The 27,237-nt window shown below is 46.4% G+C and overlaps 1 protein-coding gene across 1 annotated transcript in view; it reads right to left on the reverse strand.

The window, feature by feature from the left end:
- The window catches only part of LOC138447847 (potassium channel subfamily T member 2-like), a 1,314,520-nt gene that overhangs the window by 846,229 nt on the left and 441,054 nt on the right, over window positions 1-27,237 (reverse strand). The window lies entirely within an intron of this gene.

Consider the following 27,237-nt stretch of genomic DNA (forward strand, 5'->3'; position numbering starts at 1 on the left):
GCGCCATGCAGGGACCACACAACCGCACCATGCAGGGACCACACACGCCATGAAGACACCGCACACATGCGCCGTGCAGGGACCACACATGCACCATGCAGACTCCATACACACGCACCATGCAGGCGCCACACATGCACCATGCAGGCACAACACACACGGGCCATGCAGGGACCACACAAGCGCAATTCAGGCACCACACACACGCGCCATGCAGCGACCACACACAAGCACCATGCAGGGACCACACACGCACTATGCAGGCACCACACACACGCGCCATGCAGGGACCACAAACACGCGCCATGCAGGGACCACAAATGCACCATGCAGGCACCACACACACACGCCATGCAGGGACCACACACACCATGAAGACACCACACACACGCACCATGCAGACATCACACACACGCACCATGCAGGCACCACACACGCGCCATGCAGGCGCCACACACATGCCATGCAGGCACCACACACACGCCATGCAGGCGCCACACACGTGCCATGCAGGCACCACACACGCACCATGCAGATGCCACACACGCACCATTCAGGCGCCACATACGCACCATGCTTGCAGCACACACGCGCCATGCAGGGACAACACACGTGCCACACCCGCGCCAGGCAGACACCACACATGTGCCATGCAGATGCCACACACGCCATACATGCGCCACACACGCATCATGCAGACACCACACATGCGCGATGCAGACACCGGGGCTTTGAAATGTCTCCTTTTTTGTTAATAAAATGTGAAATTTTAATGGTATCCTTTTTTAAGCGCTCCCAGTTTTGGCAAATGAGTGCACTCAGAGAGACACAGTGACTCCTACCAGGATCACAAAACTATGTGTCAAGTGTAGAAGCTGGATCGGAACACGGGTGTGGTGGTTCCACGATCAACAATTCATCAGAAGGCAGCATCACGGCAGCCGCAGGTGGGGGTGATCTCTTCCTGGCACAACATTCCCCAGCTGTCAATGTTCACACCTTGCAAGAACCGTGTGACCTGTTCACCGCGTTGGGGGTGATGACCATACACACAAACAGCACCAGTGCCTGTTACCATCCCGAGGAAGCTTCGAAGTGCTACAGGTGTGTAGCGGGATGAGAACATTGCTAGGATGGCCCGGGCAGGGGTCTTGAGCAAGGGGGGAGAGACGACCGGACCCTAACTCTTCCCAGTTCATACAATGACCTCGCCCAGTAATGACGGGGCACAGCCAGGCTAGTCTATGGTCGGCTTGGCTAGTCCATAAAATGGGGGGGGTCGGCGCCCCGTCGCCCATTATGGCCCAGCCCCTCTGATACTGGGACCTGTGGACATCGTATGTAATCTAAAGGTCACAGTCGAGCAACATCGCCCATCACACTGCTGCAGCCAGAGCAGAGTGATGTGGCTGTCAGCTGGGTGACCTTTTAGAACGCCCCTTTAGGACGGACTCAGCCTTTTATCCAGGCCAGGCACACAGCACTAGTACGACTGGGATGGGTGATAAAACACCGCTTTGGGGGGTGCGCTGCATGAAAAACCTCATTATTAAATGGAATATAGAAGTGGGCGCTAAGAGAACAGCCCCCCCTCCCTCCCCCTTATATCAGGTCTTAATTCCTGCACAATTCCCATTCAACCCCCAGAACAGCATTGCCCCAGTCGAGCGGGGAGAGGGGGTTAACGTGGAGCACACACTCACTGAACACTAGAACAATTCCTAAAACATGAACTATGAGGTTAATCTGTATCCAAATGTGTAACTTTCAGTACAAGGGGGATTTGACGTGCAGACAATTTTTTTTATGTCAGTCCTGTTCACATTCTATTGAAATTATGTTACCATTTTTATCAAATCTAAAAATATCCCTGCCTTGTAGACATTTTTAGGAATTGTTAAACGTTTTGGCAAGCGTTAGAGTTCCTTACGCCTCGGAGCAGGAAAGGGGGGGTAATACCGTTATGCTTCAGCGCATACAGACATACAGGGACACTTAAAAATCATGTACAAGTTGTTTAAAAAATATGTTCAAATCGTGGAAATCTGTCAGGTTTTCTAAGAAGTGTAGAGCAGTTTCAGAGGGAGGGGCTGTAAGAGAATGAGGAGGGACAGGGGTCCCCATTGTTTAAAATCGGTTTCAATTGTGGGTATGGTGCTTTGGGGGAGCAGATATGTCATTTTAAATGCCCAACATTTTTTCACAACATGTTTTAAACTAATGCTCAAGAAGAATAAACATGTTTTCCAAAAATGTAAATTAAATGAAATAAATGAAAACATGTAACTATCTGTTTTGAAATAAGGATTGCTGAGTAGGATTGGTACCTGCTAGAGAGGTACCAGCCAATCAGGTGGCCAGGAATGCAGGCTTTCCATTTGTCTCTGGAGCCGCATCCCTACATTCCCTTGACTTAGCACATGCTTTCCTCACCCTCAGCCGAAGCACACATCTATTCGAGTCTTCCTCTCCTGAGTCACCGTTTATCCTCATGTCTGGTCCCTCGCTGGACCGTCTAGCTCTGTTGTAGACATAGAAAAGGGACTCATATCTACGTCTGTAGTGGCCATCTTTGTTCATAGGCTCTCCAGCTGTCCTCATCCTACTCAATCTCTCCTCTGCCTTCGATATGGTTAACCATTCCATCCTCATACAACGGCTCCATGACACCCGTGGTATATTTCAGTCGGCACTGGACTGGCTTACCTCCTTCCTAACTGCCCGTTCCTCTCGTCATCCTGGGCCCCTTCTCTCCTACTTCCTTCTGCACCTGTGGTGTCCCCCAGGGCTCAAACCTCTCTCCCTGGCTCTTCAACGGTGTCCGGACATTTCATCGAAAACAATTGGTCGACAGGACATTTGGTCGACATAATTTCGTCGAAAACCAAATGGTTGAATTTTTTTATTTATTTATATATATAATTTTAAGGTTGTAGTTTAGGGAAAAAAAGTTTTTTTTTAGAAAAAAAGGGGGTTGGGGGGACCCCACCCAAAAAAGAAATAAGGGGTAAAAAAAAAAAAAAAAATTCGACCATTTGGTTTTCGACGAAATTGGTTCGACCATTTGTCCAGTCGACCAATTTTTTTCGATCAAATGTCTGGTAACCCTCTTCAACACTTACCTTGCTCAGCTAGCAGTCCACATTTCCTCCTTCTCTGCCAACGTCTGGTGCTACACAGATGGCACAAAACTGTATTTCAACTCCCTGCTGACCCTCTTGCTTCTTCCATCCCTGACTGCCTATCTGCCATCCAGTCCTTGTGCACTTCCAACGATCTCTGCTTCAATTCCGGCAAGACTGAGATCCTCCCCATTGGGACCCCTGGTCCCTCTTTTTCCTTCACTCCCGCCATCCTCTTTGGCTCTCCCCCTGCTCCTTCATCTGAAGCCAGAAACCTTGCAATCATCTTTGACTCCTCTCTCTCCTTCCTCCCTCACATCCAGGACATTGCCAAGAAGTCCCACTTTCAGCTCTTCCTTCTCAAAGGAATTCTCCCATTTCTCACTTTCCCCCAGAAGCTCAATGTTTCCCCAGCCCTGGTTCTCGCCAGCCTTGCCTATTGCAATAGCCTAATCCTGAAACTACCCTATTCCTCTCTACGACCCCTCCAGCGAATCCAGAATAGAGCAGCGAGATTTATCCTTGGCCCAGGGACTTCATTTCTCCTGCCCTAAAAAACCTCCACTGGCTCCCGGTCGCTGCACAGATCAAATTCAAATCAATATGCATAATCCACAAGGCTGTCTGGGGCCTGGGACCTCACTATCTGCAACTTTATCTTACTATATACTCCCCTTCTAGACCACTACGTTCCTCTGCAACCAACTCTTTGTGTGTAAAGCATTTTGCTAAACAGAGAGCAGGTGGCCGATCGCTTTCCTCAGATGGCACCCTCCTATGGAACAGCCTCCCCCTCCCTCTGCATCTTGAGCAGGACTTTCTTAAATTCCGGGAGCTCCTCAAGACCTTCCTCACACCTCCTCCTTCCCTTCGTCCCTCCTCTGCTAATCTCACAGTCGCTGTGATTGGTGGCCAGGGCCTGTATGTGTTGTTCGGGACCTGGCCTCCCACACCCAATCGTCCCAGCCTCTGTCTACCTCTCAGCACTTGCCTTGGCACCCACCGGCCTCATTCCTGTAGGCTTGCACTATCTACCCTATGCGGCTCCTGGCCGCATAGCACTCACCATACTATGCACCTCAGCTGTAGATCCCCCACGAGCACGGACACTCCAGCACTTACCCCTACCCACCCCCGACTTCCCCTCTTCTCGCTGCACTTGAACGTTCTGAATACTCAGAAGGCCTAGTAGGCTGGTCTTTATCTTCCATAGCCTTTGTTGTTTTTCAATCCCAGGTTCCCTCCCTGCTGCCCAGCGGGCGCTTTGAAACAGAATTAACTCACAGTATAAGCACTTAACAAATGCACAACACATACAAATAAATAAATAACTACAATCCCGGCTGCCTGCTCCTATGCCCAGGGCACACTAATAGTGACAGCTGCCTCAGAGGGGTGGTTTACATCCAGTAAGGACCCAGGGTCTGTGTCCAACTTGAGCTCCAGGGCCATTATCGATAACGTCCACTATCGAAGCCACAAATACTATCAATACTAAAAAGAGTGTACATTCAGACACTATCAATAAAACAGTGGACCTTATTTTTGAAGACCGTCCAAGTTGCGCAGCAAGGACTGTAAACCTGTGCACTCCCTTGCACATGGCTCTGCTGTATTATTTTGATTGGGGGCGATAGGAAGTGCAAACACTGCAAGGAAGTCAGGGAGGATCCAGGATTCTGGGCCTCCCTCCACGTTGGAGGCGTTTACATGGATTGCTATGGAACCGCCCAGCTTTTGGAAAAGCTCAGGTATTGTATGTTGGGGTGGAAAGGGGTGGCACAGTCGCAAACTAAATCAACTACAATAAAAAAGCAATCGCAAAGGTTTTTCACATGATTTCTATGCATGCATGTTATGAACCAGATCATTTAAAAAGCCCCCCCCCCAAATCAGATCACTTGTCTCATATTTGGCTTGTGATATCGAACCTCCTTCATTCCAGCACGGGGCTTTACTCTGATGAACACTGATAAGCACGGCTTTAAGTGGGCCAGGGCTGAGCCCCACTATGATAGAGGAGGGGTGCTGCTGAGGCTCCACCAGCACCATAACACTGAGGAAAGCCACTTTCTTTTATTTTCCTGTGCTGGAGTCCTTCAGGCCACACCCATCTTTTAGGCCACACCCTCTCGTTACAGCCCTCCTCAATTTCTCACCCCACTTAAAAAGTCATTTCACAGAATGTGTGGGGCTCGTGGTTCACTCTGCAGCTCAGGAGATACAATCTTCCCAGGCAATGTGTTCGGAAAGCTTAGAACTAAGACAGCAAAGTTACTGAAGCATTCTTCCCAGGAAAGAAGAAAGGGCCATGCCAAGGATACAATGTTTCAGTTGCGCTACATACAGCCTATGGAAGTAGAAACAAAGGAATCACAGAGCCTACCCCTCATGCTTCCAGCCTGTAATTCACAGGCTGGAAACAGCAAATATAGCTCAGCACTGATAGTACCAGGGTGGCTCCGTGTGAAAAACTAACATTCAAGATGGCGGGCAGGCCAGCTATAGGCTTAGCTCAACCCCTTGAGCCTAAAGTAGCTTGAGGTGCACGCAGGGACAGCAACCATCCCAGCCCTCACCCAATTACACGCCACAGGTGCAAACCCTTACTAGGAATCCCACCTAGTGGGAGAAGGAACACAGTCTAAAAGCAAACAGCCCTAGTTGGTGAGTGTGGATTGTGGGAGCAGAAGGAACACACCTGGATACAGCTCAAGACCGGAGAGAAGTGGAGGGAGCAGAAGTAGGAGAGGCAGAAGAGAATGGAGAGATGAGAGCAGTGGAGAGAAGGGGGGTGGTGGGAGCTGAGAGGGTGATGGAGGAGGTGGTAAGAACAGAGAGGACAGGAGAGTGTGAGAGTTAAATGAGTGACAGAGGAGGTGGGAACATTGGGAGTGGAAGTCAAGAGGAGTTGGTAGAAATTGGGGTGCAGGAGAAGGTGGTGAAACCCCAGGAGAGGGAGGAGGTGGTAACAGAGGCTTGACGTGACATAGAACGTGTAACGTCAGGGAGAGGGAGTGACAGGGAGGAAGGTAAGGAAAGAATAACACAACGTGGATGTGGTAGGGAGGATGATGGACATGGAGCCTCGAGAGCAGAAACCGCGGATGAGACCAATTCCAAGGGGACGGGGAAGTTAAACATGGCGCAACTGGCATAGATCCCAGAGAAGACCTGTTGGTGCCTCCCTGAGTGGATGAAGGAGAAACAAGAAAATCAAGGTCATGGGAAGGTCAGGAGCTAAGCGAGAGAACCGCCTCCTTAGTTGGCCAGGGCATTAATGACTAGATATTGTGAGGAGGAATACTCCATGTCTGAAGAGGATTGTGGGATTGGCGAGGTGGGAAAGGAGAAACCGGGAGTATGCCCATGCAATGGAGCTCTCTCTAGCTCTCCCTGATACCCATGCCAGCTGACCCATCTGTTCATCAGGCTTTACAGCAGAGTGAGTCGTGGGGTACGGGACTCCAGAAAGCATGCATCTCGATCAGAGGGCGAAGAAGGGTTCAGGTCACGCTAGAGCCAGTAAGGCGAGGAAGGGATGAGGCAGCCCCCCTAGAACTGTACAGCAAGGCATACGGACCCACACACTGCAGAGAAGACCTTGGACAATGATGCAGGCAGAACAGCGCTGACCTTTGCTTTCTTGGGGAATATCCCATTTTGATTCGAGTTGCCCTGCTTGTACCACACCCCCTGATAAAAGAGAGTGAACTATAACTTCCTCCTCCCAGGTGGGACCCTCCGATGCAGCGAGCATCGGCTATCACGCTCCCGCACTAATATCTGACGGAAGAATTGACCCTCCCCCACCACGCAGGCTCCAGTCAATGTCTTTCTGCAGGTTTTGGGGGACCACGTGGATGTGGGATGGTTATTCTCAAAGGCACCCCATTTACTGCTGAGCCTGCCTCCAAACATGGCAAAAGATGCTCCCCACACAAAAGGCTCACCCCTACCCCATCTTGCCGGCCCCATTCAATGTCTTTCCACAGGGCCTGACGCAACACATTCTGTGGCCTAATGCTGTGGGATGGCGATTCCCGAAGGTGTCGTCCCACCAGGTACCAACCTCGATCCAGACACAGTCAATGATGTTCACACACAAACCTCAGACTGAAGAATTGCTCTGCGCCCACCTTACAAACAGTCCTCGCTGGCCCTAGTTCCTTCTTTTTCCTCAATGACACATTTTACTAAACTATTTACTTGAAGTCTTCTGATGGGAGGAGTTTATTGAAAGATGTTGGAGTTATGTTATGTTATGTGATGTTATGTTATGTAGCTGTATATAATGCGCCGGGAGCCCGCAGGCATCAGGGCGCGGGGAAAACCCAGAGTGATCTAAAACGTATGCTATTTTACATTTGACAGAAACTCACAGATGTAATGGTTATCATTGGAACAGGTACATTTTCAACAATTTCCTGAACCTCTGATAATTCACTTCTAGCCGTAATGTTATTGGCAGTTTGTTCCAGCATTGTGCTGCCGGAATGGAAAGTGTTTTCCACGCCGAAGCACACTATTTGCTCTGGGGATATTCAGATCGGCCTTATCAGCTGATCTAAGGCATCTTTGAGGAGTATACAAGGAGAATTGTTTCTTAAAATAACTTGGAGCGCTCCATACAAGCATCTAAGGATTATGGTCATGGCCTTGAAACGTACTCTCTCCACCACCCTTAACCAGTGTAAGGCTCTTCTCCCCGTTGATACATGCTCCCTTTTTTGATACACTTAACAAGCCGAACTGCATCATTTTCCATGACTTGGCACTTTTGTATTTCCCTCTTCGTGGCTCCTACCAGTAGGGCATTGCCATAGTCAAGACGCAACAATATGATGGCTCTTGCTATCGTAGCTGCATTAACTTAACTAGTGAATGGATGCTCTTATGGCTCTCATGAGACGCACAAAGTAAGCATTGTTTTTCTGCAAGTAATTGACCTGAGCGTCAGATCCCACAGATGCTTCCACAATCATCCCTAGAGTCTTCACATAAGGCATCACCGGGATTTTGGCCTCTTTGATGGAGAAAGTCTTATATTCTGTCGCTAATTTAGATCTGGCCTGTTGCGTTCCAAAGATCATCAGTTTGGTTTTTGTATTATTTAGGCACATCCAGTGGTGTTGTATCCAGTTATCAATTATGTGATAAACCTCTGTTATTTTAGCGCTATCAGTACTATAATCTCCTTTAAGTTCAAAGATGAGCTGCGTGTCAGCAGCGTAATTAGTGAAAAATAAGCTGATGTGTTCCAAAAGCTCGCATAGGCTTCTCATACACACATTGAACAGCAATCCAACGCCTTGGGAGTGCAACCTGGTGGTCCACCAAGTCAAACGCGTCGCTACGGTCCTGTAACATAAGAATACCTGTTTTACCTCTGTCTATCAAGTCTAGCGTCTGAGTCTGAAGGTCGAGCATCGCTGATTCAGTACAATGAGAGGCACGAAAGCCTGATTGCTGTTCGTGCAATAGTTCCCGGTCTTCTACATGTTGTTGTAGTTGGTTCATTGCGATTTTATCTAGAATCTTCAAGATGAAATTCAAATTCGTAATGGGTCGTAGGTCACTGGGATCCTTAGGATCCATCCCCGCTTTTTTAACTGGGAGGGTAATTGTTACCTCCTTGATTTCCTTGAGTGTGTGCTGAGGTTTGCTAAATGTATGAGCATTGACACCAGAATCGTGACATCACTCGGGCCTCTTCTGCCAATCGCAATGTCGCAGAGTACAGCTGCCCCTAGTGTCACAGCAGGTTCTTGTAATGTTGGCTTGTCGGGGTAGTATCACTAACATGTGAGATCCCTATGGCTGCAATGTCGCATAATAATGATGTCATCAGCTATTGCAGGGGTCTACAACGGTGCCTCGTTTGGACTACAGCTCCCATCACACCAGGCAAAGTGAATGGTGAGGGATCATGGGGCTTTTAGTCCAAAACATCTGGCAAGACAGAGATTAAAGACCCCTAAGCTATTGTGGTATCACTGTAGCTTCAGTGTCTCATAGTGATGTCATCAGCTATTGTGACATCCCTGTGGCTTCTGTGTGTCATAAAGATGTCATCTACTATTGTGACATCGCATTGCCTTTGGTGTTCAATAGTGATGTCATTGTGTATTGTGACATTGCATTGGCTTTGGAGTCCCATAGTGATGTCATCAACTATTGTGACATCGCATTGGCTTTGGTGTCCCATAGTGATGTCATTGGGTATTGTGCCATCGCATTGGCTTTGGTGTCCCATAGTGATGTCATTGTGTATTGTGACATCACATTGGCTTTGGAGTCACACCGTAATGTCATTGTGTATTGTAACATTGCATTGGCTTTGGTGTCCCATAGTGATGCCATCGCGTATTGTGACATCGCATTTGCTTTGGTGTCCCATAGTGATGTAATTGTGTATTGTGACATTGCATTGGCTTTGGTGTGCCATAGTGATGTCACTGTGCATTGTGACATCGCATTGGCTTTGGTGTCCATATAGTGATGTCATCAGGCATTGTGCCATCACATTGGCTTTGATGTCCCATAGTGATGTCATTGTGTATTGTGACATCGCATTGACTTTGGAGTCACACAGTGATGTCATCGGGTATTGTGACATTGCATTGGCTTTGTTGTCCCATAGTGATGTCATCGGGTATTGTGCCATTGCATTGGCTTTGGTGTCCCATAGTGATGTCATTGTGTATTGTGACATCGCATTGACTTTGGAGTCACACAGTGATGTCATCGGGTATTGTGACATTGCATTGGTTTTGGTGTCCCATAGTGATGCCATTGCGTATTGTGACATCACATTGGCTTTGGTGTCCATAGTGATGTCATTGCATACAGCGACATTGCATTGGCTTTGGTGTCCCATAGTGATGCAATTGGGTATTGTGATATCACTATGGCTTGAGTGTCTCATAGACATGTTATCAGCTATTATGACATCACTATGGCTTTAGTTTATTTGTGATATCATTGGCTATTGTGACATCGCATTGGCTTAATTGGCTCATAGCGATGTCATCAGCTAGTGTGACTTCACATTGGCTTCAGTGCCTTGTAGTGATGTCACGGGCCACAATGCACATCTTAGTGTGCCACAGAGGAGTTATTGGCTATTGCGACATCATGGCTTCTGTTGTGTATAGTGATGTTGCAGACTGTTACGGCATCACTATGGGTTTACCTAGTCACAGTGACATCACTGGCCATTGTGACTTCCCTATGGCGTCAACTTTCCATAAAGATGTCACTAGCTATCATGACGTCATTGAGGTCAGCTGGTCCTAAAGCTCTCCACATGTGAGTCTGAAAATTATAGAAAATAAGGAACAGTAGTATATGATTTATAGAACCTCAAATAAAATAGCAGAATAGGCAATAAAATCTTGAAGTGACCAGCCTGCGGTGATGAGCATTAGAACATCCCTAAATAAAATAAATTAAAAAGAACAGTAAAGAAAAAGTATTAAATGGCATTTTGTAAATCGAAATTCACCCTTGAGAGACACTTTATGTCTCTGCAAGTTGCTTGTTGCTTCAGAGCATCATTCGGCCAGGCAAAAGTGTTTCACATTATTATAGCGGTAAGAAGTCCCAAGAGTAGTATTATTAAAATGCAGGAGATAATGCTGATTGTGCAGGCAAGGGATGTTATGCCAGAACTATCTTCTTTATCGTTAATGTAAATGAAAGGAGAAATTAATTGCTTTAGAATTCATTTTACGATGCCAGCCAGAGCACACAGCAGAGACGTGACACCAGGGACCATCTCCTGTCAGCTGCCATGCCGTTCCGGGCATGTGCTGCATCAGGGCGGCACGTGTCAGAGGCCCAGGATGCGCCATCAGCACCTTAATCAGCTCCATTATGCTCTGACCGATATCTCTGAGAATTAGTTCAGACAGATCTGGAAAACGGTGGCTGCTGCCTCAAAAACTGGCTGTTCAGCAGCCCAGAAGGGTCGGAGGGTGTTGGTGCCCCACGGTAGCATGCAGACAACCGATAAGGCCGGCTGCCCCCTAAAGGGACAACACAAATAGGAACCAACATGGCATATATTGTACAGTGTTGTAATCAGCTACTCTGCTTGCTACGCTGAAAAAGCCGTAAGGATTATAATATGCAAGTAAAGTGCAAAAGCTGTTGGTTATTATTATTAGTATTAGTATTATTATTACTAGGGTATGTGTTGAGTGCATACCTAACTTCGGGAAATAACGGAGTCCTTTACAAGTCATTGGTTGGCATGGTTAGCTTTGTAATTTAAAATATTAGGCTACAAATGTGAGCCTTGAAATTGAAATGTTGTGAGTTGTATAGGTGGCGATGGATTAATTAATTGTAGGCAGGGGATGGAATACTACACCACCCTCTGTTAGGAGGGCACATCTCAGACTGTTTGGTTGACGGGTGCGAGAGCAACTGGTCAGTGCATGGAGTTGTGCGACACAGCGCTAAACCCGGGCTCATAGTTTGCTGAGGGCAGGGAACCGCCTTTGAAGTTCGAGCAATAGTAGCCTTGGTTTGTGGGTGACTCCAGAACACATGAAGTAATGGAGCAGCATGTAGGGAATACTCTGTGTAACCCAGGCACATAATGTTACCAAATAGTACCTGAGATTGTCGGTCAAACTCTTGGACAATATACAGCAGCCCAGACCTGCAACATAGTTCACTCCATAATTATAAACTTCATAACTCCCCATGCTCACTGTCTCACTCAGTGTTTTCCCCCAAACTATCCCCCGTCCTCCAGTGGATCTTCCTCCTATTTCCACTCTTCTTCGCTTATATTACTCGTTTTCCAGTACGTAGACAGTTGGGTGAGATTTGGAAGGCAACATGGTTATCTAATCAATAGAGCCATCTTGACATGAGAGCCATACCGAGGGAAGACGCGGCTAGCAACAACAGGGGTCAGCTTCGACATGGTCAACCACACCATCCTGCTCAACCGCCTCCCTGATAACCTGGGTATCACTGATCAGGCTCTGGCCTGGCAGACCTCTTTCCTCTCTGATCGACCCTCCCAGGTCCAACTGGGGTCCTTCGTATCATCGATCTTCCCCTCTACCTGTGGGATTCCCCAGGGGTCTAACCTCTCACCCTGGCTCTTCAACCAATACCTGGCAACTCTCGCTCACTGCATTGCCATTGTCTGCTCAAATTTCCAGTGCTATGCTGATGACACTCAACTCATTTTCCGGCTGCCCTCGGCCACCTCCTCTCCCTCTCTCATCTCTGACTGCCAAACTGCCATTCAAGATTGGTGTACCGCCAATGATCTTTGCCTGAATGCCAGCAAGACTGAGATCCTCCTCATCGGCACTCCTTCACCATCTTTTCCCCTCACTCTCTGGCTGGTCTCCCTTGGCCCTCCTCCCACACCTACCTGCGAGGCTAAGAACCTCGGGGTCATCTTTGACTCCACACTTTCCTTCTCCGCCCATATCTCTGAGGTCTCGAAAAAGTCAAACTTCCTACTGCACCTACTCAGAGGTACTCTGCCTTTCCTCTCCTTCCCTCAGAAGCTCACTGTCTCCCAAGCTCTGGTTCTCTCTAGGTTGGACTATTGTAACAGCCTCTTTCTAAATATACCTGCCTCTACTCTCCGTCCTCTGCAACTTATTCAGAACAGGACTGGCCTCAAGCCCTGGTATCGTATCTCTCCAGCTCTGAAATCTCTCCATTGGCTCACAGTGGATGCAAGTATTAAATTCAAAACACTCTGCATTGTCCACAAGGCTTTGTGGGGCCTGGGTCGAAAATACCTTCAGCTATCCCTCCGCAAATACCTCCCCTCTCGAGCTCTTCGCTCCTCTACCTCTAACTCTCTCCGGGTCAATTGTTTTTCAAAGAAACGAGCTGGGGGTAGATATCTATCTTTGGCTGGGGCCTCCCTCTGGAACAGCCTCCCTGCCACTCTAAAACTTGAGGAGAACCATCTCCGGTTCCGGAAGCACCTCAAGACCTTCCTCTTTGCTTCTACCCTCGCTCCCCCCTCCCCTGCTGATCTGCTCTCTCTTGGCACTGTGCACCTGGCCACCCTCTGTCCCCTGGGCCTAGGTACCTGCTCACCCTGCCACCCTCCTGCACTGCCTCCTGGCCACCCCTTGCACTGGGGACTGTGCCCCCCCATTTTCCTCTTTTTCTGCACTTATCAGACTTATCAGACTTACTCAGTCTGCTGCCTTAAACACAGCACTTGCCACCTGCTGGCTGCACTACCACTGTTTATTGCCTCAATTTTCTTTTAGTTTTATTTATTATTCTTTATATGCTCTCCTCTGCTTCGCACTTTCCACTCTCCCCCTTCCATGCACCTTTCCCCTCCCCCTCTCCCATGCACTTGCGCATTCTCAATGTCACTGGGCCTAGTAAGATCGTTTTTTTGTTGTGTTGTTCTCCCCTGTTTCCCTCCCTTGCCTAGTTGGGCTCTCAAACACCTGTGTACGAGCGCGATACAAATAAAATATCATATTATATCATATCATAATGTGGTGGGCTTCAACAAGGAGGGTAAAGAGCAGGTGTGAAACAATAAATCAGTATTGGCCAAGTCTCATCCAGCGACTTCATTGAGACATTTTAGGAAAGCAAAGGGGAGATGTAATTGGCAGGATAAAGGCTTAGAATGTGTCTTTCATCATATGCTCAAAGAATATATCCCCTGCCCCCATCTCGCCATGAGAAAATGGGGTAATATTATTTCAGGGTATTTCAATATGGAATTGAACCACCTTATTGACCAAACATGTGTGCCACATCTAGAAGGCTTCCAAATATCTGGAAAACTCTGAAACAGCCAGTCCTAGATAAGGGTTATTTGATCGTTGAAGATATATTCACAGCCAGGAGCAACACCAACCTTTTATTCAAATAAGTAGCAACAGGTGATGCTTTGATTATATCTTCATCTAGGGCTAGGGCCTTCATAGGAGTACATAAGGTTCAATGCTCTCTTGACCATACGCAAGCATTGATCAGTTAGAGGGCATTGGTTATGGCTCTTCAAAATGTTGGTGTTTTCCCAGGAGACCAATGCTACAGCATTCTTGGAGTGTATTCAGAGGGGTTTCAAGATTTAAATAAGGACTTGGCAAATGTTGATATGGTGTGCGGTAGCTTTCTAGGGTTTATTGGTGAATTTATCACAGAGGGAAGGAGGAAAAAGGAACAGGGTTTCCATCAGATCAAGGTATGCAGGTTGGGAATAACAGGCAGAAGGTCTTCTTAAGACTAGACGAGAAAAGGAGAGACTTCATGAAGTTATAAAGAGCAGGAGCAAGGAAATGCAAGAACCCTGAATGGACAAGAGATAGGAGTCGGGCGAGAACAGTGGGCATTACTGGCATGGCACTAAAGAAAAGATAAGGCCAGTACCTGCAAAATCATGGTATGACTAACGGATAAGGGACTGGCGAAGGAGGAGGAGGAGATGGGTGAAGTATCGAGGAAGTTACTCGGTGGGGTGGTTATACAAAAGTGCTTGCATAGCCTATACCACTTGAATCTACATACGGAAGATCTGTTCAGCCTGGAGAGAAGCATACTGGCCCAATAAGTCCATCATCTCTCATCGGTCAGGCCCTAAGGCAAGGCTTATTCTTTATAGTTGGCCTTGAAGCCTGTTCTGGGAAATTCATGGGAGTGTAGGTACTCTTTTACCTTCGTCTGGTGCTTAATGAACAGCACTTGTTTTCGACTTCTGACTCACATGCGAGGAGACCAAGATTTTGTCCATTTCATCATTTTATTTACTGCTATTTGATTTAATTAACCTGGGTGTCATTACTCCTCTTGGCCTCTGGAGACGTGCTCACTCCACCTTGCATAGGCTTTTCACATCTTTGCTGGTCCAATACTTGGCACTTGCAGATGTTTTTGCTTCTTCTTCATCTAAGAGAAATAAGTCTTATGAACATGGCTTATCCTCTTGACTCCCTTTGTGCCTAGCAATTATTCCTTGATGTGGCATCCTTGATCCCAAGCCAGTAGGCTCTTTGTTCTTCATATGAAACTTTTTTCCAGCATCTCCTGCCTCTGCAGCCCTGGTCTGTAACTGAGGTAGCTTGTTTGGTTTCAATATGAGTACAATGTTCATCTTTTCATCATGGCTGCCTTAGCCACATTATGTTTTCTTCTTCAGCAAGCTTCTATATGTCTCAGCTACCTTGCTTTTCTGCGTATGTACATTCACATCATCTCTTCTCACTTATTTCTTTGGTACATCTGATTTCTTCATCTTCGATTTACATGTTTCTCTTATCACTCCAGTTACATCTTTAAACTTTAAGTATTTGCATATCGTTTCAGTGCGTCTCTGTATCTTTCCCTCATGACGTCACTCGCTCTCGTCAGATTTCACTTATAGCTTTTCGATGTCCAATGCTGTGTGCTGCCATTCTTCCACCCTATTAGTGTGAGGTCACATTCAATAAGGTTGTCTGAGTGCATATCGTCTCTCATACACTCAATGCAGTATTGGGACAATACCTGGTGTCCTACATAGGGCTCTTCTCCTGCTGTTCCAATATGATGGCGGTGAGGGGGCGGGAGCTAGGGATGACGTGTCCACCTGCTCCCCTACACACTAACTCTGGAGAACAGAGGGTATAGGTACGAAGATGCAGAATCAGAGGAGATGAAGGAGGGAATCTGTGGCTACAGTGGAGAAGGAGAAAAGAGCTAGACAGGAATAAATTAAGAAAGCACTACAGTGGGGATATCAGAGGGCATAGAGGTGAAGATCCCAAATCAGTGGAGATAAAAGAGGGAATCTGGAATCTGGGGATGCAAGGAGGAAACCAAGAGCTAAACAGGAATAAATCAGGAAATCAGATGCAATCAAAAGCAATACATGAGGTAATCTGGGGCTATAGAGGAGGAGGAAACCAAGAGCTTGGCAGGAATAAATCCGGAATGGTATCAGAGGGTATCTAGGCAAAATACAGAATCAGAGGTGATATAGGAAGGAATCTGGGGCCGCAGAGGAGGAACAAAGACCTAGAGATGTATAAATCAGGAAGGCATTACAGTTGGGAATACTAGAGGCACAGATCTAGAATTGGGGGTGAACAAGGAGGACATCTGGAACCTTGGGATACAAGGAGGAAACCAGGAGGAACCCAAGAGCTAAACAGGAATACATCAGGAATGCACTGCAGATGGGGATATCAGAGGGAATCAGGGGTGATATAGGAAGGAATCTGAGGCTACGGAGGCGGACACCAAGAGCTAAACAGGAATAAATCAGGAATGCACTGCAGGTGGGGATATCAGACGGTGTCAGAGGTGATATAGGAAGGAATCTGAGGCTACAGAGGAGGAGGAAACCAAGAGCTAAGCAGGAATAAATCAGTAATGCACTGCAGATGGGGATATCAGATGGTATCAGAGGTGATATAGGAAGGAATCTGAGGCTACAGAGTAGGAGGACACCAGGAGCTAAACAGGAATAAATCAGGAATGCCCTGCAGATGGGGATATGAGACGGTTTCATAGTTGATATAGCAAGGAATCTGGGGCTACAGAGGAGGAAGATAACCAAGAGCTGAACATGAATAAATCAGGAATGCATTGCGGATGGGGATATCAGACAGTTTCAAAGGTGATATAGGAAGGAATCAGAGGTTATAGAGGAGGAGGAAACCACGAGCTAAACAGGAATAAATCAGGAATGCACTTCAGATGGGGATATCAGAGGTGATATAGGAAGGAATCTGAGGCTACAGAGGAGGAGGAAACCAAGAGCTAAAAAGGAATACATTAGGAATGCACTGCAGATGGGGATAACAGAGGTGATATAGGAAGGAATCTGAGGCTACAGAAGAGGAGGAAACCAAGAGCTAAACAGGAATAAATCAGGAATGCACTGCAGATGGGGATATCAGACGGTATTAGAGGTGATACAGGAAGGAATCTGAGGCTACAGAGGAGGAGGAAACCAAGAGCTAATCAGGAATAAATCAGGCATGCACTGCAGCTGGGGATATCAGAGGGTAACAGAGGTGATATAGGAAGGAATCTGAGGCTACAGAGGAGGAAACCAAGAGCTAATCAGGAATAAATCAGTAATGCACTGCAGATGGGGATATCAGACGGTACCAGAGTTGAAATAGGAAGGAATCTGAGGCTACAGAGGAGTAGGAAAATAAGAGCTAAACAGGAATAAATCAGGACTGCACCGCAGATGGGGATAGCAGACATTATCAGGGTGATATCGGAAGCAATCTGAAGCTACAGAGGAGGAGGAAACCAAGAGCTAAACAGGAATAAATCCAGAATGCACTGCAGATGGGGATATCAGACAGTTTCAAAGGTGATATAGGAAGGAATCTGAGGCTAAAGAGGAGGAGGAAACAAAGAGCTAAACAAGAATAAATCAGGAATGCAATGCAGATGGAGATATCAGACGGTATAAGAGGTGATAGAGGAAGGAATATGAGACTACAGGGGAGGAGGAAGCCAAGAGCTAAACAGGAATAAATCAAGATTGCACTGCAGATGGGGATATCAGAGGGTTACAGAGGTGATAACGGAAGGAATCTGAGGCTACAGAGGAGGAGGAAACCAAGAGCTAAACAGGAATAAATCAGGAATGCACTGCAGATGGGGATATCAGATGGTGTCAGAGGTGATATAGGAAGGTATATGAGGCTACATAGGAGGAGGAAACCAAGAGCTAAACAGGAATAAGTCAGGTATGTACTGCAGATGGGGATATCAGATGGTATCAGAGGTGATATAGGAAGGAATCTGAGGCTACACAAGAGGAGGAAACCAGGGGCTAAACAGGAATAAATCAGGAATACACTGCAGATTGGGATATCAGACTTTATCAGAGGTGATATAGGAAGTAATCTGAGGCTACGGAGGAGGAGGAAACCAAGAGCTAAACAGGAATAAATCAGGAATGCACTGCAGGTGGGGATATCAGACAGTATCAGAGGTGATATAAGAAGGAATCTGAGGCTACAGAGAGGGAGGAAACCAGGAGCTAAACAGGAATAAATCAGGAATGCATTGCAGATGGGGAAATCAGAGGGTATCAGAGGTGATATAGGAAGGAATCTGAGGATACAGAGGAGGAGGAAGCCATGAGCTAAGGGCTTGCAAAGAAGGAAACTTGTACTGTAAAATTAACTCAGCATACGGCTGGATTTGTAAAGTTATCTTGGTCCATTCAATGGAGAAGATTGGTGGTTCTTTTTATTTGTATTATTCTACGGTTTATCCTGTGAACCTTTCACACAATGAAGAAAATAGTACAAGTGCAGATAAGAAAAACAATACAGATTCAATTTATCACATTAATTCTATTGCTATTCAAAAAACTTAATATTAACAGTACATATTATCTAAATCACACAAAGTCCATTATCTCCATGTCAATGGGCAATGATCTCATTTGCAAACTAAAAGGCAGGGTGTTTACAAACAATATCAAATTATTACAATGTCAAAACTGCGGAATTACTCACCGCTAATTGTAAATTAGTACTAATAACTCGACACTCCGACAGTTTTATAAACATGTATAATTAAGTTTAAGGATCTCATTTCGGAAGCTAAGTGCTCCAAGCTTCCATGAAGTCTGTGGGCCCAGCAATGTAGTGTTTCACATTCTGAGAAAACTCTGAAGTCCCTATGGATTCTCCCGAAAAAAGGTTCTTTATATTCCGTTATGAAATGAGGTAACGGTTATACTACATTGGCTTTGTTGCACAAACAACAGGTTCTTAGCCGTCACATCACCTTGGTTCGTGAACCCACAATTTCTTTAGTAGCAAAAAGATTGACTCATAATCTCAAAAAATTGCCTTGTCCAGTAGGCGTTTGGAAACTTAATAAAATATTCCAGAATTTTATAATTATTATTGTTATGATATTTACTGAGCGCTGACCTAGTTTCGAGAAGCATCGGAGCACTTTACAGAGGTATACAATAGTACAGATGAATAATGGAGCACTTTACAGAGGTAGCAGTACAGATGCATAACGGAGCGCTTTACAGAGGCATACAAAAGCACAGATGAATATTGGAGCGCTTTAAAGAGGTAAACAACAGTAAAGATGCATAACCGAATGCTTTACAGAGGCATACAATAGTACAAATGAATAATGGAGCACTTTACAGAGCTATACAACAGTACAGATGCATAACGGAGCGCTTTACAGAGGCATACAATAGCACAGATGAATACTGGAGCACTTTACAGAGGTATACAACATTACAGATGCATAACGGAGCACTTTACAAAGGCATACAAAAGTACAGATGAATAATGGAGTGCTTTACAGAGCTATACAACATTACAGATGCATAACAGAGCGCTTTACAGAGGCATACAATAGTACAGATGAATAATGGAGCACTTTACAGAGGTATACAACAGTACAGATGCATAACAGAGCGCTTTACAAAGGCATACAACAGTACAGATGCACAACGGAGCACTTTACAGAGGTATACAGCAGTACAGAGGAATAATGGAGCGCTTTACAGAGGTACACAACAGTACAGATGCTTAATGAGCGCTTTACAGAGGCATACAACATTACAGATGCATAACGGAGCACTTTACAGAGGCATACAATAGTACAGATGAATAATGGAGCACTTTACAGAGGTATACAACAGTACAGATGCATAACGGAGGGCTTTACAGAGGTATACAACAGTACAGATGAATAATGGAGCGCCTTACAGAGGTATACAACAGTACAGATGAATAATGGAGCACTTTACAGAGGTATACAACAGTACAGATGCATAACAGAGCACTTTACAAAGGCATACAATAGTACAGAGGCATAAAAGAGCGCTTTAAAGAGGTATACAACAGTACAGATGAATAATGGAGCGCTTTACAGAGGTATACAACAGTACAGATGCATAACGGAGCGCTTTACAGAGGCGTACAATAGTACAGATGAATAATGGAGCACTTTACAGAGGTATTCAACAGTACAGATGCTTAATGAGCGCTTTACAGAGGCATACAACATTACAGATGCATAACGGAGCACTTTACAAAGGTATACAACAGTACAGATGCATAACAGAGAGCTTTACAGAGGTATACAACAGTACAGATGCATAACAGAGCACTTTACATAGGCATACAACAGTACAGATGCATAACGGAGCGCTTTACAGAGGTATACAATAGTACAGATGAATAATGGAGCACTTTACAGAGGTATACAACAGTATAGATGCTTAATGAGCGCTTTACAGAGGCATACAACATTACAGATGCATAACGGAGCACTTTACAGAGTTATACAACAGTACAGATGAATAATGGAGCGCTTTATAGAGGTATACAACAGTGCAGATGCATAATGGAGCGCTTTACAGAGGTATACAACAGTAGAGATGAATAATGGAGCACTTTACAGAGGCAAACAACAGTACAGATGCATAACAGAGCGCTTTACAAAGGCATACAATAGTACAGATGCATAACAGAGCTCTTTAAAGAGGTATACAACAGTACAGATGAATAATGGAGCGCTTTACAGAGGTATACAACAGTACAGATGCATAACGGAGCGCTTTACAGAGGCATACAATAGTACAGATGAATAATGGAGCACTTTACAGAGGTATACAACAGTACAGATGCTTAATGAGTGCTTTACAGAGGCATACAACATTACAGATGCATAACGGAGCACTTTACAGAGGTATACAACAGTACAGATGCATAACGGAGCGCTTTACAGAGGCATACAACAGTACAGATGCATAACAGAGCGCTTTACAGAGGTATACAACAGTACAGAGGCATAATGGAGCACTTTACAGAGGTATACAACAGTACAGATGCATAACGGAACGCTTTACCGAGGTATACAACAGTACAGATGAATAATGAAGCGCTTTACAGAGGTAAACAACAGTACAGATGCATAACGGAGCGCTTTACGGAGGCATGCAATAGTACAGACGAATAATGGAGTGCTTTACAGAGGTATACAACAGTACAGATGCATAATGGAGCACTTTACACGGGCATACAATAGTACAGATGTATAACGGAGCGGTTTACAGGGGTGTACAACAGTACAGATGCATAACAAGGCGCTTTACAGAGATGCACTACAGTACAGATGCATAATGGAGCACTTTACAGGGCATACAATAGTACAGATGCATAACGATGCGCTTTACAGAGGTATACAACATTACAGATGCATAATGGAGTGCTTTTCAGAGGTAACAACAGAACAGATATACAGCGGAGGGTGGGATGCAGAATGGCATAGAGGAGAAGTACAGCTGTACTGGGTGGAAGATAGGAAAGGGACGGGTGGCATCTAGCAAGTCAGGTGGCAACGTGATGGCCTAGGTGTTGAGGCAGAGAGATAATTGAAGAGGTGGGTCTTGAGTTTTTTTCTGAATTGTAGGAGTTGGGGGGCGAGTCCATAGTCTTGGGGCGTAGGCAGAGAAGGTGTGTTTTCTAGGTTCTTTCCTTTTTGCTGCGGCGGATTTTAAGTCTGCATGTGTCCCGTCTTCTGGTGGTGCGCTGTCTGCCGGCAATGCTGCGTTTCTCCGTACCTCAGCAATTAAATGCCTTCTCTTGTAATCTCACATACGAGAATAGCTTGTGCTTTTTGCACTCACATGAAGCGTTCATCCAATGCATTTGCTATGGTCTTCTTTTAACCTAATTAGGATTCGTTGTCATCATAGCTCGGTAGGCACCTATCGAAATTCTGAAGGTCCTCCCCATTAGGCGCCCATCTATTCAAGATGTCATGCCAATGTATCTAAGACATGCTAGAGAGTTCTACTTAACAATAGAGTCTAATGAGACCAGTCGCATCTCAGGGCGGGTAATATCATTGGGCACTCCCATGGTTTAATGAAGAACCCGTTTCCCAGGTTGGAGACTGGCGTTTCCCCGCTGGGGCTTTGCATTCACCTGACAGCTGTATCGCTAATCCTTTAAAGACGGGACCAAGGAAAGGAGGTTGGAGACTGACCTGACGGCTGCATCGTGACGAGGTTGGTCTATCAAGTACCGCGAGGCTGGATATGACGTTCTGGGGTTTGAAGGCGGCAGTGCCCTTGTGTCCGAGACTGCCATACATTCCTGTCCTCAGAAGCCACAGCCGTCCCAGGGACAGAAACGGTCACTGCTATTTGCCAGGCATCAAAGAGGACAAGCACAGCCAGTCTGTCAAACCTACCACTCAAACCCTGCTCTCTAGGAGGGAAGGGGGTGCAAGTATCAGAGGTGTCCACCAGGGGGTCGTATTCAGACATCAAGGTACAACGTAATGAAACCCAAAGGTTTATACGCATTTAAGAATCGTGGCATGGCCTGTCAAGCATGAGGGTCGGGTAACTAGAGCCCCTCCCCCTCTCCTACCTGCAGAGTTGTAGTCTTCTAGGGGGAGGTGTGGGGCCCTTGCAGGGGGGCAGGTAACTGAGACTCTCTCCCTCCTACCTGTAGAGTTGTATTCAGGTGGTCTTCTAGGGTGAGGTGTGTGGTCCTGGCAGTGGGTCAGGTAGCTGAGACCCTCCTACGCTCCTATTGTATTCGGGTGGTCTTCGAGGGTGAGGTGTGGGGCCCTGGCAGGGGGTCAGGTAACCGAGACCCTCCCCCTCTCCTACCTGTAGAGTTGTATTTGGGTGTTCTTCTAGGGTGAGGTGTGTGGTCCCGGCAGGGGCTCAGGTAACTGAGACCCTCCCCCTCTCCTACCTGTAGAGTTGTATTCAGATGGTCTTCTAGGGTGAGTTGTGTGGTCCTGGCAGCGGGTCAGGTAACTGAGACCCTCCCTCTCTCCTACCTGTAGAGTTGTATTCAGGTGGTCTTCTAGGGTGAGGTGTGTGGTCCTGGCAGTGGGTCCGGTAACTGAGACCCTCCCTCTCTCCTACATGGAGAGTTGTATTCAGGTGGTCTTCTAGGTTGAGGTGTGTGGTCCTGGCAGCGGGCCAGGTAACTGAGGCCCTCCTATGCTCCTGTTGTATTCGGGTGGTCTTCGAGGGTAAGGCGTGGGGCCCTGGCAGGCAGTCAGGTAACTGAGACCCTCCCCCTCTCCTACCTGTAGAGTTGTATTCAGGTGGTCTTCTAGGGTGAGGTGTGTGGTCCTGGCAGCGGGTCAGGTAACTGAGACCCTGCCACGCTCTTAACTGTAGAGTTGTATTCGGTGGTCGTCGAGGGTGCGGTGTGGGACCCTGGCAGGGGCTCCGGTAACTGAGACCCTCCCGCCATCCCCTACCTGTAGAGTTGTATTTGGGTGTGTAGAGGAGGTCCCAGACATGGCCTGCTCCCCTGCCCCTCATTTCAAGGCACCAGTAAAGTACTTGCCAAGGTATGTGACGTATGAGGAGCAGATGAACCAACAAAGAGCTGCGCTGGGATTGTGCCCAGTGTACATTAGAAGAGCTGTACCTGTTGAAGCGCCCATAATCAGACAGCCCTGGGCAGCACGGTACCCCATCAGATAACCATACCAGCCGCTGATACGAAACGACTATTTACAGACTGTACACGAAGAGACACAACGAACCCTGATGGAAGGCAAATGGTAATAAGATGAGAGCCCAGATAGACCCGCACCTGGAAAAGGTAACACGCCAGTGTGAGCAGCCATTAAATTGGATACAAGAGACACAAAAGTTGAAACGATGCAGAAAATGTAAAAGAATCATAGCTGTGAACCCAGATGGAAGAATCAAACCAGCTAATGTGTGTAAATAGGCTTGAAACGCAAGAAGCTAAGAAATCGATACTGCTTGCAATGCTTAGTAGACGAATAGAGTGGCAAGCGCCAACTATATATCTACCTCAATAAAGCACAATGTACACGTGCGACTCTATTTTGTAAAAGCAGAAGTACGCCCAGGCGGCCAAGGCCTAACTGGTCGGGTTTCACATCCAAGCCCAACCAGGGAAAAGAGCGGAATCGAAACTCAACAAAGGACGGCTCAGGCCTGGGAAATTGAGGTCATCCCAAGAGAGGGAGGTGAGCTTCAGCTAAGGAGAATTGAAACTTCAGAGCATACCAGCCTGCCCTGTGATGGTCAAGATAAGGAGGCCCGGGCAGGTGGTGAGGGTACAAGGAGAATCAAATACACGAAAAGCTGGAAACTGAAGTAGATTCATGGTGAACTAACACGTGACCAGCTAGGAGCAAAGAGGTACCACCGCCAGATGTCATTCAGACCCCGCGGATGCCATAACTTTTCCCGATAAGAGACTACAGTTTCGAGGCCAGCCTTAGCCAACTAACTGACACATCGCCCTAAAACACTGATTGATGGAAAGGAGGCAGGGTGAATCCTGGGGCACTAGGCACCAGGGTGTCTATTCTGCATGCTGCTAATTAAAGTGGAGATTTATGTTTAGGGGTGTAACATGCCCAATCACAAGGGACCATGTAATCTAGGGTCCTATAGACATTGTAACCAATAGGACGTCATAGTTGTAGTGACGTCCATCACGCGTGATGTAGAGGGAATGGCATAGATGCCCACCCGATAAGAGTTATCCAATCCACTCGCTTTATTTCCATATACAGATATAACACCTATACTTAAGTTACCTTTCCCAACCTTTCCTAACCAAATATATTGCATGATGATTTTTTATAGAATTAGACGTCAGTTTTGCCTATAAAAATGACTGTTTGACTAGAGTTCGAGGAAGTCGGAGCGAGACAGGTGATCGCAATGCTGCTGATTTCCATTTGTTTCTCTGTTTGATTAAAAGGACTTCCCTCTGTCATTATTGAGTCGTGCTGGAGTAAGTGAATCCTGCACCCCCATCCCTCACATGGTGCAACTATCTTGTATTACAGGTACCAGAGGGTGCGCACTGATCTATGGGCTCGTCAGTGGTAATTCCGCCTCTCTGTACACTTGGTAGCGTGAGGATGGTTTCGGCCATTGATTATTGAATATATTATACTAAGACACCTTTAGACCGATGGCACGAAGTAACTCTAGGCCTTCTGCAATATCACAAGTCCCTTTGCCATTTCCGGCTGAGTAGACTGAGAAGCTTCCCGTGGACAATGATAGAGTAAAACTTCAAAAACTGCAGTGGGTCTGAAGGAACCTGCCCTCCAGCAGGAAAGGGGCGGTGATCCCAAAGTTCCAGACAGGAAAAGATGCGAGCGGTGAGTGAAACAGTAAACTCGTTACTTTGGCAAATGTCTTGTAGGCATTAGAACAAGTAAGGGAAATGTAACGGAGGGTGGTGGAGAAAAAATAAAGTAGAAGTAGAGAAGACTGTATATATATATATAGGGGGTTAATGACTCAAGTATAAGGTAAAAAACAAAGGTTTACCAGGGGGGCACCTGAGATAAAAACGTAAGGTTTACCAGGGGGGCACCTGAGATAAAAACGTAAGGATTACCAGGGGGGCACCTGAGATAAAAATGTAAGGATTACCAGGGGGGAACACCCGAGATAAAAACAAAGGATTCACCTTATTCCTGCGCAGACGTCATCAAGGGAATTTGTTTAAATCCCATGACGGGGTACTGATTAGAAGGCAGGTATACGTATGACCAGCTGGTGTCCGTCTAGTCTGTCAAGTGTCTGTCAAGTGTCTGTAATATGTGTCTTGTTGTATGTCAAATGTAAAATAAATGTATTGATGATTGTTTGAAATGCATTTTGGCTTTACGCGATTCTGTAACTGAGAGGGAATCGCCATTGAATTGATGGGTTTTGAGTAAATTGTTAGTATACATTTTGGTGGGAAAAGAGTGGATTGGAGCTTGCGTATGTGGTGCTCGCTCATACTATTGGAAGGTCAAAGAACTGTATAAATATTGTTAGTGATGAAAATTAAGAATGGAGGAAGTCACCCCGCTTGCACATTTGTGCAAGCAGCCACCCAAGCATGCACCAAAATTGAAGAAGTATAGCACAGAGTGGGTCACGGGTACTGCCCACAAGATGTTTATGCCGTGGCCCCAGAACGGGTCCCTTTCTAAAGCCGTTTTACAGCATATGATGACTTTCCTACATGCCACATATACCGGCAAGAAATTAGAAAAATGCTTTGCTGTTCTCAAACTTTGGAAAATGTTCGAGCAGACGAAGGAGGCAGAACCACCCGCAGATTGGATAGTAAATGTATGTACAGAGGGGGGTGAGACGCCTACGCGCCACCAGCCCCGCCTGAGCCAGTGATCGAGGGGAGTAAGTCAGAGGGTCTGTACCCGCTAAGAGAACTCAAGGCATCCACGGGGTATAGCAACCCTGCATATGAGTCACCTACGTGCAGTAGTGACGAGATCAAAGAAAAGGAGCAGGAAAGTAATCTAGCCTCTGCAGTCCCGAGGGACAAGGAGAGACGCAATGGGGGAAGAAAGGATCAGGCACAGACTAGTGCACCTCTCGAGAAGGAGAGAGAGGGAAAGAAGTGGAAAGGAAGTGATGAGTTAGCATTCGCAAAAGACGAGTGGATGGGAGGACAGATACTATTGAAATTAGATGGAAAGGGAAGTGATGATGTAAGGCTGAGAGAAAGGCCTGACGAAACGCAAAGAAGGGAGAAAGAAAAGGAGAAGGAAATGAGGGACGAAAGGATAAGAAGAAAGGATAGGCTGAGGCGAGAACAACTATATCGCGAAGAGCAAGGAATACCGCTCAGTCGCACACAATACGCAGCCTATGAAAAATACAGGCAGAACATGATAAAGTTAGAGGAGGAGAAAAGAGTGCACAAAAGGAAAGTAAAAAAGCGGGAAGATGAGGAGATTAGAAGGGCAAAGGAACGTAGGAATGAATGAATGAGGGAAGTAGATAAGGCTAGAGAAGAAGCAAGGAAGCGCAAGGAAATAGACGAGGAAATAGAACGTAAACGCAGACAAAGGGCACGGGATCTTGTATATTTGGAGCGGGAAGTCATTAAATCCAATCCTACAGTAGAATAGGAAGACATAGAAGAATTCTTTCCTGCAAGCGATGCGGTACCAGGTACAAGCGGGAAAAATATTGAAGATGACTTCGACACCAGAAGCATCGGGGAAACAATTGATAAAATATATGACGAGATGGGGCTGGAACAAATTTCCCAAGGGGGAAGGGAAGATGAGCGCTTAGAGAGCACCCAGGTATATGACC

Source organism: Ambystoma mexicanum, chromosome 3q, assembly GCF_040938575.1.
Source record: "Ambystoma mexicanum isolate Mex_15411 chromosome 3q, UKY_AmexF1_1, whole genome shotgun sequence".
NCBI lineage: Eukaryota > Metazoa > Chordata > Amphibia > Caudata > Ambystomatidae > Ambystoma > Ambystoma mexicanum.